General features: G+C 40.5%; 1 pseudogene; it reads left to right on the forward strand.

Annotated features, from left to right (window-relative positions):
• Nucleotides 1-706: 706 nt before the first annotated feature.
• On the forward strand, nucleotides 707-4,587 carry LOC136874397 (uncharacterized; annotated as a pseudogene).
• Nucleotides 4,588-10,953: the final 6,366 nt, after the last annotated feature.

The following is a 10,953-nucleotide window of genomic DNA, read 5'->3' on the forward strand; positions in this document are numbered from 1 at the left end:
AGTTCGAACCCTGGAATAGCAAATCATTTCCATTGTCATAGAATCCCAGAATTAATGACTGTAAATATTTGTCTTAGCTTTTCAGGGGTAATATAATATAATATAATATAATATAATATAATATAATATAATATAATATAATATAATATAATATAATATAATATAATATAATATAATATAATATAATATAATATAATATAATATAATATAATATAATATAATATAATATAATATAATATAATATAATTCCGGTGTTTCCTTGTCATCTTCATTCCAGCAACACTCTCCAGTATTATTTCAGTCCATCTGTCATGCATTAATCATTGCCCCAGAGGAGTGCGACAGGTTTCGGCAGCCGGCACAATTCCTATCCTCGCCGCTAGATAGGGGCTTCATTCATTCCATTCCTGACCCAGTCGAATGACTGGAAGCAGGCTGTGGATTGTCATAATAAAATAAAATATAAAATAATATAATATACTACAATACAATACGATACAATACAGTACAAGATATTATCGAGAAGTCTTATAATTGCGTACCGCATGACCTCATATGGCTAGCACTGCGAGAGCATGGCATACCTGTGGGTTCAGCTGCTTTATTTAGACCCCCGCAGCTATGTTCAGGAGCATCCAGTGACTTTCTCCTCATCGTCGGCGTTCACCAAGGTTCAGCGCTGTCACCGCTCTTGTTCATTCTAGTGATGGATACTGTAACAGGAGACCTGCACCGTTCTTTGCCATGGACGCATCTCTACGCAAACGATGTCATGTTGGCCTCTGAGACCCAGGTTGATCTGCAATGCCAAAACCAAGAATGGAGCGATCGGCTGGCGCAATACGGTCTGTGCCTAAAATGAAAAGAAAACTGAATATATGTCAGATCTACAGGCAATGGGAACCATTCAGGTAGACGGCGAGGACCTGCCGCGAGTGACAAGATTCAAGTATCTTGGCTCCACGATGACTGATGATGGCCGACTTGTCGAAGAGGTCAATGCAAGGATATCCGCAGCCTGGATGAAATGGAGAACAACAACTGGCGTCACTTTGCTACCGGAATTTGAAAGATAATCTCAAATCAAGAATCTATCGTACTGTCATCCGACCTGTTGCACTGTATGGTTGCGAATGTTGGCTGACTGCGACTGAGACAGAGCATCGACTGGGTTATTATTATTTTCGTACCAGAAACATACATATTGTACACAGTTATAATTACTATATTACATTTGCCCAAAACTTGGCCACTTCCAATGCGTTTTTTGATACATGATATCTTCTGTACAGGAGGCTGAACATAGTCGACATTTGAGCATATGTTAGACGGTCTGGTCTTCTCCGCAGTCACACTGGATTTTTTCTTGATCTATGTAGCCCCATCTTGCCAGTTTAACCTTGGATCTGCCAACTCCAGGTACCAGTCTATTCAGGGACTTCCATATCATCCATTCTTCGTCGTGGCCAGGAGGTAGAGTTTCAGAAGATCTTATCCAGCAAGGGGGAAGGTAAGATGCAGCCTTCCACAATTGCAACCTGGCTTTCTCAGTAGTAGTACGAAGTTCCTTCCAAGTTCTGAGAAAACTCTTCCTTGACTTCAATCGTTGCAGATGCGGTTCTTGCCCATATAGAGGATGGGCCCTTTCCTGTTCCACTGTCTTTCTTTCCTTGTTCGCAGTTATTTCTCTTCGAACAGAAGGAGGTGCTATTCCTGCAAGGTGGTAGAGCCATTCGACTGGAGTGGATTTCAAGCAACCTGTTATAATTCTGCAAGTGTCTTTGAGAGCTATATCCACCTGTTTTGCATATGTTGAATTATACCAAACCTGACCAACATACTCTGCTGCAGAATAGCATAGTGCCATTGCAGAAGTTCAGATGGTTTCAGATTGGCTACCCCACTGTGATCCGGCCAGTTTCCGTAAAATATTGTTTCGATTTGCAGTTCATGCAGTGCTTCTTGAAAGTAACAGATCTATCAAGTGCCACTCCTAGATATTTTGGAGACTTGCAGTGTTCCAGTTCGACCCCTGACCATACTATCTTTAACTTGCGAGTAGCTTCCCTGTTTCTCAGATGAAAAGCACACACTTGTGTTTTTGAGGGGTTTGGTTAAAGCTGATTGGTATTGTAATATCTAGAAAGATCATTAAGGGTATCCGTAAGGCTGTTCTCCACTGATTCAAATTTTATGCTCTGGGTGGCTAGAGTGAGGTCATCAGCATACAAGAAGCTACTGCAATTGGAGGCTATGGGTTGGTCGTTCGGGTATATATTGAACAGAATTGGAGCCAGTACACTTCCTTGCGGAAGACCTTTTTCTGTAGTCTCCATCGACTACGCTGTTCTTGGAAATCAACAAAGAACCTGCGATTCTGAAAAAGAGTGACGATGAGTCTCGTTAGGTTAAAGTCCTTGGTTAGATTGTAGACCTTGACTAGTAGTTGCTGGTGGTTGACAGTGTCTTACGCTGCTGATAAGACGGCAAATACCACTCCTGTCACCTTAAGAGCCTCAAACCCATCTTCCATAAACTGTGTGAGGTTTAACAACTGTCCAGTACAGCTTTTACCAGGACGAATTCCAGATTGCTGAGGTATAAGTAATGGGTCAATTACAGGTAATAGGCGATTTAAGATCAATCTTTCCAGCAGTTTGTAAAGGTGACATAGTAGTGCAATTGGTCTAAAATTATTTGGATCATTCCCTTCTTTGCCAGGTTTCAGCAAGGCAGTCACTCGACTCTTGCGCCATATATTTGGAATTTGGTTTCTGCTCATACAGTTATTGAAGAGCTGGAGAATCAATTTCTTTGTCATTAAGCCAAAGTGTTTAATTTGCTCAGTTCATATATCATCCAAGCCAGCTGATTTTCCATTTTTACTCTGTTTGATAGCCTTCTCTAGTTCTTCCATGCTGAATGATGATGTGAAGTCATCGCTCTCCTCATGCTCTTCTCTTTGCAGTTTCGGTTTTTGTGATTTGTGGGTTGCCTTCCCGTTCAGCAGTAACTGACGTGCTATTTGGTTAGCAGTGATATTATGATGTGCGGTGGTCTTGGTCGGATCATTGCTTAGACGTCTCCGAAGTCTCCAAGCTTTATGACTGTCTCTTTTCAGATCCAAGTTTTTAATATTTTGTATCCACTTATCCGTTTTGGTCTCCCTGCAAGGGGAAATAAGCTTGTTCCCTGCTTCCACGGTTGCTTCACTGAAAGGGGTTTCTTCAAATAAATTGCTGAATTCTGCTAGTAGGGTCGCTTGATCTGAAGTAAGCCCAGGGATATAAGATGTTCGACAGCCACGGGGGATAGACATCCTTGACCATCTCTTTACAGCTGTGGTGAAGGTGTCATAACAACTGGGTACTGGTTCTCTAGCAGATATTTGGCGTCCAGCAATTCTACAAATCTTGACCAGTCTGCCTTCTTAAAATTAAACCTCCTCCGAAAGGATACCTTCTGGTATCTTATAGCAGCAAATACTTGGCACATTATTGGTCTATGCTTTTAATTAGGTATTGGGGAACGGACAGATTTTACACATTTTCGGCTGATTTTGCTGCTGCCAAATATGAGGTCAGGATTGTAAGCTCTCCTGCACCTGCTGCTGTTAAAGGATCCAGGTAGTCTTGCGTCATGGATTAAAGTCAGCTGCTCAGCTGCCTTATTTCTGCCCATTCTTGTACTGCTGTCCCATTCTCATCTTCATCGCCATAGCCCCAAACAGTACTATGGCGGTTGAAATCACCAATCACAATCTGCACACGTTTGTTTTCGGAATTAGATGGATTATTTACAGTGAATTCAGAACCAGGTGGTTTATAAAGGGATGAAATGGTGCAATTAGCTGTTTCTGCAGTAAGGATTTCAATGTTGTTTTCCTCTGTGAATGCTGTGGATGAAATCTGGATATCTTGATTAACAGAAATAGCACTTCCATATTTATCACGTGGTCTTTCAGTGGCGAGACGCATTCCGTCTATTTTGGCCTGCGCATATCGTAACTTCTATGTGTCTCCTGTATGCACAGTATATGGCATTAGTGCTTACTGCATAGCTCTTGTAGCAGTTCTTCTTTGGCTGGTATTATGTCTTCTATGTTAACAGAGACAATCGTTAACTGTGGCCCTGAAAAGGGCTCAGGTGTGGATGTTTCTGGTGAGAAAGTTTATTCATTCTCTGGCGTTGCCCAGGGTACGCCCGATTGCTTTTATTATCTTGATCATAAATCATCGCAATCTTCGGGGATTCTCCTTTCGTGTACCCCGTCGACTGGGTGTCATGGAGACTAAGATGCTGAGATGGACAGCTGGTGTCACTAAAATGGATCACATCTCCAATGATTCCATCAGAGAAAGATTTGGCGTTGCACCGATTCAAGCAAAAATATGCCAGAGTTGTCTACGATGGTGTGGACATGTACTAAGGGAAGACGTCGACACTATCGCGAAGACGGGTTACATGTTAGAAGTCGCCAGTAGGGGAACAATAGGACGACCAAGACAGCGCTGAGTCGATACCCTTCACAAAGATCTGAGGAGTATCAATCTCCACTCTGACATGATCCAGGACAGAACTAAATGAAGACGAGTCCATGTAGCGGACCCCTGAAGGAAAAAGAAGAAAGATTATTGTACCGGGCGGTACACCTCCACACCGTTTATTTAAAAGTTGCGCCAGTTGAAACTCCTCTTCTGGAGGAAGTCTGAACTTTATCTACGGTCTTAATTTCCAAATTTCTCAGAAGATGTCACTACCTGGAAAATTTTGAGTTTGTGAACTGTGTCATTTTCGACGTACTTTTGTCTTGCTTGTATTAAGAAGTGTGAACTTTCTCTTCTAGAGGACACTACTGAAGATCAACAATAGTGCACCCTAGTGCGGAGTCAAAGAACTATTTTGTTGGAGAAAATTTAATTTCAGGAGTTTGTTCTTTGTTAAATTTCTTTCTGTCATTGTTTAAGTTGGCAATATTTACCCCTTTCTTCCCCTTGTTTTGAATGTATCCAATCACGAATTTTTTTCAATTAATTTCTGACCAATCTAGTGTATCTTTCCCCAACTTGAATCTGTTGCGGGGTCCTACCCAATAAAATCTTTGTGGGAGGGTGTTTTCTTTCCCCTAACGCCTAGAACTTTCTGCGAGAGTATTTAAACTGCTGATTTTAGGGTCTCCGAGCCACTTCTGTTCCATCTTTCAGTGTATTAAGTACATAGCAGGAGGCGGGAAGCGCCTCTTTCCTCGGCAGCGGTCAACAATAAGGTAATGGCCGATTAATAAATTTTTTTTCTTTGCCAGCTCAGCAGTTTAACTTTCGGGGCAGGTTCTAAGCGTTCCCCTATGTAACCTTTTCCTAAAATGTAACTTCTCTTTTCTTCTATTCTCTTGTAAAGCGACATACTGGGATAGAGAGTGTTAACCCTCTCGAGCTCCCACTCACATTGTTTGAGGTGAACTTATTTTTCGCAACCTATTCTTCAGTAATGTAAGTTAGTAGTTTCTTAAGTCACCTCTGTAGTATGAGATTAGCCCTTGCATCAGTGGCCTTAGAGCCAAAATAGGTCTTAAAGACAAAGCGTATTAGGAGTGCAAGTTCGCCTCCTCTCAAATTGTGATTTTAGAGGTCATGTATTAACTTTCTTGTCATTTAACAGACCTCAGTAGATTGGGTATTTTGCTCCTGTGTATATGTCCTTTGAGGACGGCTTAAAGGTGGAGTTCGGAGTAGCCTATGATAGGCTTGTATTTTAAGGGGAAGTTGCCCTTTTTGAAAATTGTGTTTCTGCCTCAAGGAGGTTTTTGGATGTAATTGGAAGCCGGTGTTTCTGGCATGTTTGGGGGTTTTCGGCCCCTTTGTTGTATGGTGTTCATTGTAAGGTTGGGCTCATGGCTCAAGAATTATGTTTCTGACCTTTTGAAGCCCCAAATGGGGTACCTATGTAAATGTAATTGTCAATCGTGTTTCGGCTACTAAGTACCTGTTCTATTTGTTGTTACCTAATTTTAAAAAGAAAATATAACCTTGTTAAATTTTAAAATTAATTTCACTTTAGTAGCTTGAGACCCCTTCACCACCCAGCACCTTCTTTCATGCATAACTACCACCAAAACACGGTAACAATTATTATTATTATTATTATTATTATTATTATTATTATTATTATTATTATTATTATTATTATTATTATTATTATTGTTCCGAGGTATCTGTGGAACAGCAGAGGTGAAAGAAGGTGCGGGGGTGAACAGGTCTCGGGCTACGAAATTAAAGTTAATTTAAAATTTAACAAGGTTATATTTTCTTTGCAAAATCAAGAAATAACAAGAATGGCAGGTACAGAGTAGCAAAGCCACTATTCGAGAATGTACAATTACAGAGTTACAGGATTTGGGCTCCGAGAGCCAGACACACAATTCTTGAGCAATTAGCCCAATTTTACGATATACAGAATTCAACAAAGGGGCAGAAGACCCCAATCATGCCCAGGAGCACTTGCTCCCAATTACACAGTAAAGCCTCCTCGAGGCGCGCAGAAAACACAATTTTATTTTGGAAAGAGCAACCAGCTCTCAAAGTTCTAGCCTATCAAAGGCCACACCAAATTCCACCTTCAAGCTGTCCTCCAAGGACATAGACACAAGGGTACAAATACCCAACCTCCTGAGGCCTATTAAGTGAGAAAAGGTTAATTACATGGCCTCTAAAATACCAATTTGAGAGGAGGCGATCTGCACTCCTAATACATTTGTTTAAAACCTACTTGGCACTAGGCCGCTTATGCAAGGGCTAATCCCATACTAAAGAGGTGACTTTTAGAAGGAAACAATTTACATTACGTTAAGGAAGAACCGGATGAGAAAATAAGTTCACCTCAATGCAATATGAGTGGGAGCTCGAGAGGGTTAAGCACTCTCTATCCCAATATGTAGTTAGAACAGAAAGAATTGACACCGAGTGTCTTTACATTTTTAAAGGAAAGTTACATGGAAAAGGCTTCGGACCTGCCCCGAGAGTTAAACTGCTGAGCTAGCAAGAAAAGAAGTTATTAAAAGGCCATTACCTTGTGGATGAACTGCTCCCCGAAGAAAGAGGCGCTTCCCGCCCCCTGCTACGTACTTTACACACTGAAAGATGTTACAGAAGTGGCGCGGAGACCCGAAAATCAGCAGTTTATATACTCCCGCGGAAAGTTCGAGGTGTTTCAGGAATGAGAACACCCTCCCACAAAAACTTTATTGGCTAGGGTTAAGCAACATATCCCCTTTGGAGAAGATACACCTGATTGGTCATAAATTAATTAAAGAAATACGGGATTGGCTAGATTCAAAACAAGGGGAAAGAAAGTGTTATACAGCCAACTTAAACAATAACAGAAAGAAATTTAACAAGGAACAAACTTTTGAAATAAAAATTTCTCCAAAAAACAGTTCTTTCACTTCGCACTAGGGTGCACCATTGTAGTTCTTCAGTAGTGTCCTCTAGAAGAGAATGTTCACACTTCTTACTACAGGCAAAACAAAAATACATCGAAAACGACCCATTTCAGAAACTTCAAAATTTCCAAGTAGTGACATCTCCTGAGAAACTTGAAAATTAACACATTAGATAAAGTTTAGACTTCCTCCAGAAGGGGAGTTTCAACTGGCGCAAAGTTTGAATTTGCGACGTGGAGGTGTACCACCCGGTACAATTATTATTATTATTATTATTATTATTATTATTATTATTATTATTATTATTATTATTATTTCGTTTCGGCCAACTAAGGACCACGTCATTTCAACTGTTTCCCTTGAGCTTTAATGTTGGTCCAGTATTCCTTCATTCGTATACGGCGTTGCTCCTTTCGCTCTTTGGTCCATGCCTTTCCAGTTTTCGTCTTCGGTTTTGGTAGGAAACTCTGATGTTCTTGGAGTTTTTTCTTAAGTGGGACACGCTCCTGGATATCTTCAAATGAGATTCCAATCTCCTGCAGATCTTTCTGTACCTCACTGAACCATGCCCCCTTTGCCTTATTATTATTATTATTATTATTATTATTATTATTATTATTATTATTATTATTATTATTATTATTATTATTGTTATTAACACGCCTCAAATTTCAATAAGGGAACATCGGCAAAAACGGGAGCGTAGAACCCAACTCTCGTGTCAGCTGACTTAACTCGTAGTACTTGTGGAGAAGATGTATGGTAGAGAGGACTGCTTAATAGAGTATGAGGAATTTTGTCAGGTGAAGCGTTTCGAGGTAGAAGTGAGTAGTTCAATAATGGAAGAGTCCGTCACAGAGAGAGTGTTTCTGGTAATTGATAAAGCTTGGTCCATGCCAAGTGAATACAATAGGTATGTCAGTTTCCATTACCCTCCTGTCGGCCATTCAACTCACCTTAATAATTAATTAAAACTTTCTCATTGTTCAAATAATTGCTTGTAACAAATCGTTTCCATTTTATTGCCATATAATCCTAGAATTATTTTAAAATTTATCTCAGCTTTGAAGGAATAATAATAATAATAATAACAATAATAAGAATAAGAATAAGAATAATAATAGTAATAATAATAATAATAACGAGCGATGACTGTCACCGCGAGAAGATGTGACAGTGTTGGGTAAAGATCAAAGCCCAGTGGTTGAGCAAGCATGGTGCCAAGTAGGCCCATTCGAACTAATAAACACTAAGGGTGTTGTCATCATAGTCAGATAAAATCCCTGTTCGGAAGATAATGCCCTAAGGGCGAGTAGCGTCTGCCGTGGCAGTTAAACTATTTGTTAGTGCAGAGGAGGGAAGTGTAGCGTTAGGGATGAAATAACTCTTAACGGTCTCAACAGAACCAAAATATGGGAGATGTCTCGTGGGAGTTCTTTAATCGCAATCAGTCTCATGGCACTATTGCATGTTAACAACCTTAAATGCCACAAACCTCTGACAGAATTTTGAGCTCACTGTCTTGGGAACTAAAGGCGAACAACTGACAGACTGCCTCACTAACACCAACACAGTCGGTACCAAGCTACCGTTTAGCTATCAGACAGCAATTAGCATTTTTGCTATAATAGTGATTCGATGTTCCTTTAACGCGACATGGGTTCAATCAAGTGGCGTATAGAAATCAGCTAAAAATTTCGAATTGATTTTTAAAGTGATTAACTTTTTCCTCAAGTGTTAGCCCAATAATTAGGGTTCTACCAGTAATCAATATAAATTATTAATATTTGAGTGAATTGCTGTAATTAACGCACGATATTCCAAATAAAGTATGCATACATAAGTAATTATTGAATTGACAGTCCGTGTGAACAGCATTATTTTATAACTGCCAATCTATTATTAATCACACATTGAAATTAAACTTCAGTAACATTGGTGGAGCGGTAAAAAAATTGAAGCTGTTGACTAAAAAAGTGTTGAGAGGCTATTATCAACTAAATTGAGAATGTAAGAGTTTATCCACAATGTTTGTGAAGAGAAACTGTAATATTTTAAAAAATATATATTTAAGGTCGTAATACCGAAAGAAGCATTCTGACAGTTCTTACGGGGAGGTCCGTTTACTTCCTGCCTGTGTGGGGAGATGGGAGTAGGGAGTATGGTTGCTATGGAAACGGGTCCGGGTCCACAGCGGTTGCCATGGAGATAAGCCTGCTGGCCCGGTCGTGTTGCTTGGAGTTGCCAAACCTCTCACTTCAGAGCGGTCTGAACAAACGAACAAGTGAGCCGGAAGCGAGGGGAAGGAGAAAGGAGTGTAGGAGTGTGGCAATACCGTGCAATGGCAAGTTGAATGCTCCTCCCTCCAGCCCTATCTCTCAGAATTCTTCTTTCAATATTACGGCTATGGAGCTAATTGTTTAGCCATATTTGTTTTTAGTATGCTCATATATTCACATATTGAAAATCCACAGCCTCTTTCCAGTCATTCGACCGGGTCAGGAATGTAATGAATGAAGCCGCCATCTAGCGGCGAGGATAGGAAATGTCCCGCCTGCCGGAGCCTGTCGCACGCCTCTGGGACAATGATAACTGATTGATATATGAAATGAAATGTTAATGGATAGTGTTGCTGCAATGAAATATTACAGGGAAAACACGAGTTCCCGGAGAAAAACCTGTCCCGCCTCCACTTTGCCCAGCACAAATCTTACATGGAGTGAGCGGGATTTGAACCACGGTATCCAGCGGTGAGAGGCCGGTGCGCTGCCGTCTGAGCCACGGAGGCTCCTCATACACTCTCATATTAATTTGTCCTATTCTTTGTTCTCATAGAGACGTACAGCCGTATTACAGTATATTCTAAGTACTTCATTTCTGTAAGACCTACGAACTTAAGCAGTTCCCCTGTGTGGCATTCATCGTGGGATGGCCGCCAATGGTAGATACGACAGAGCAGGCAGATGAGAACACACCCATTGAACGACCACATTATACAGTGTTCCCAAAAATATGGGAAATCATCGGCATGTGGATAGTAAATACTAAAACACCACCTCATCTCCGTGGACGTAAGTCTTATGGGATTCTCGGGCAAACGCTCGAAGCCATTCATTCCAATGGACATTTCGCGGAAGTCGATTTCCGCGAAACCTTTCACCCCCCGTACGACAAATACCAGAAATCTAATACAGCGTAAAGTTTTCTGAAAAGTAGAGAATACGAAGACATTTATTTAAATAATGCTTTATTATATTTTAATTTTAATAAAGTCATACGAATGTGCTGGTCATTTTCTCAATTTGCCAGATTTAAATTAGATGGCGGTATCAGTCTGTTGTTTAATATTCAATTTAGAGCGTAAGGTTGTACATACACTTAAGAAAATGGAAATTGCAACACCATGAAGGCATTGGTCGTTTGTGTTGATTTTCAAGATGTGGAACGATGCCATGTAGGCATGTAAACGATCAAAGTTTCAGACCCATTGGATTGTTGCTACATGTCCCCCACGT

The sequence above is a fragment of the Anabrus simplex genome, chromosome 5, assembly GCF_040414725.1.
Source record: "Anabrus simplex isolate iqAnaSimp1 chromosome 5, ASM4041472v1, whole genome shotgun sequence".
In the NCBI taxonomy this organism is placed as follows: domain Eukaryota; kingdom Metazoa; phylum Arthropoda; class Insecta; order Orthoptera; family Tettigoniidae; genus Anabrus; species Anabrus simplex.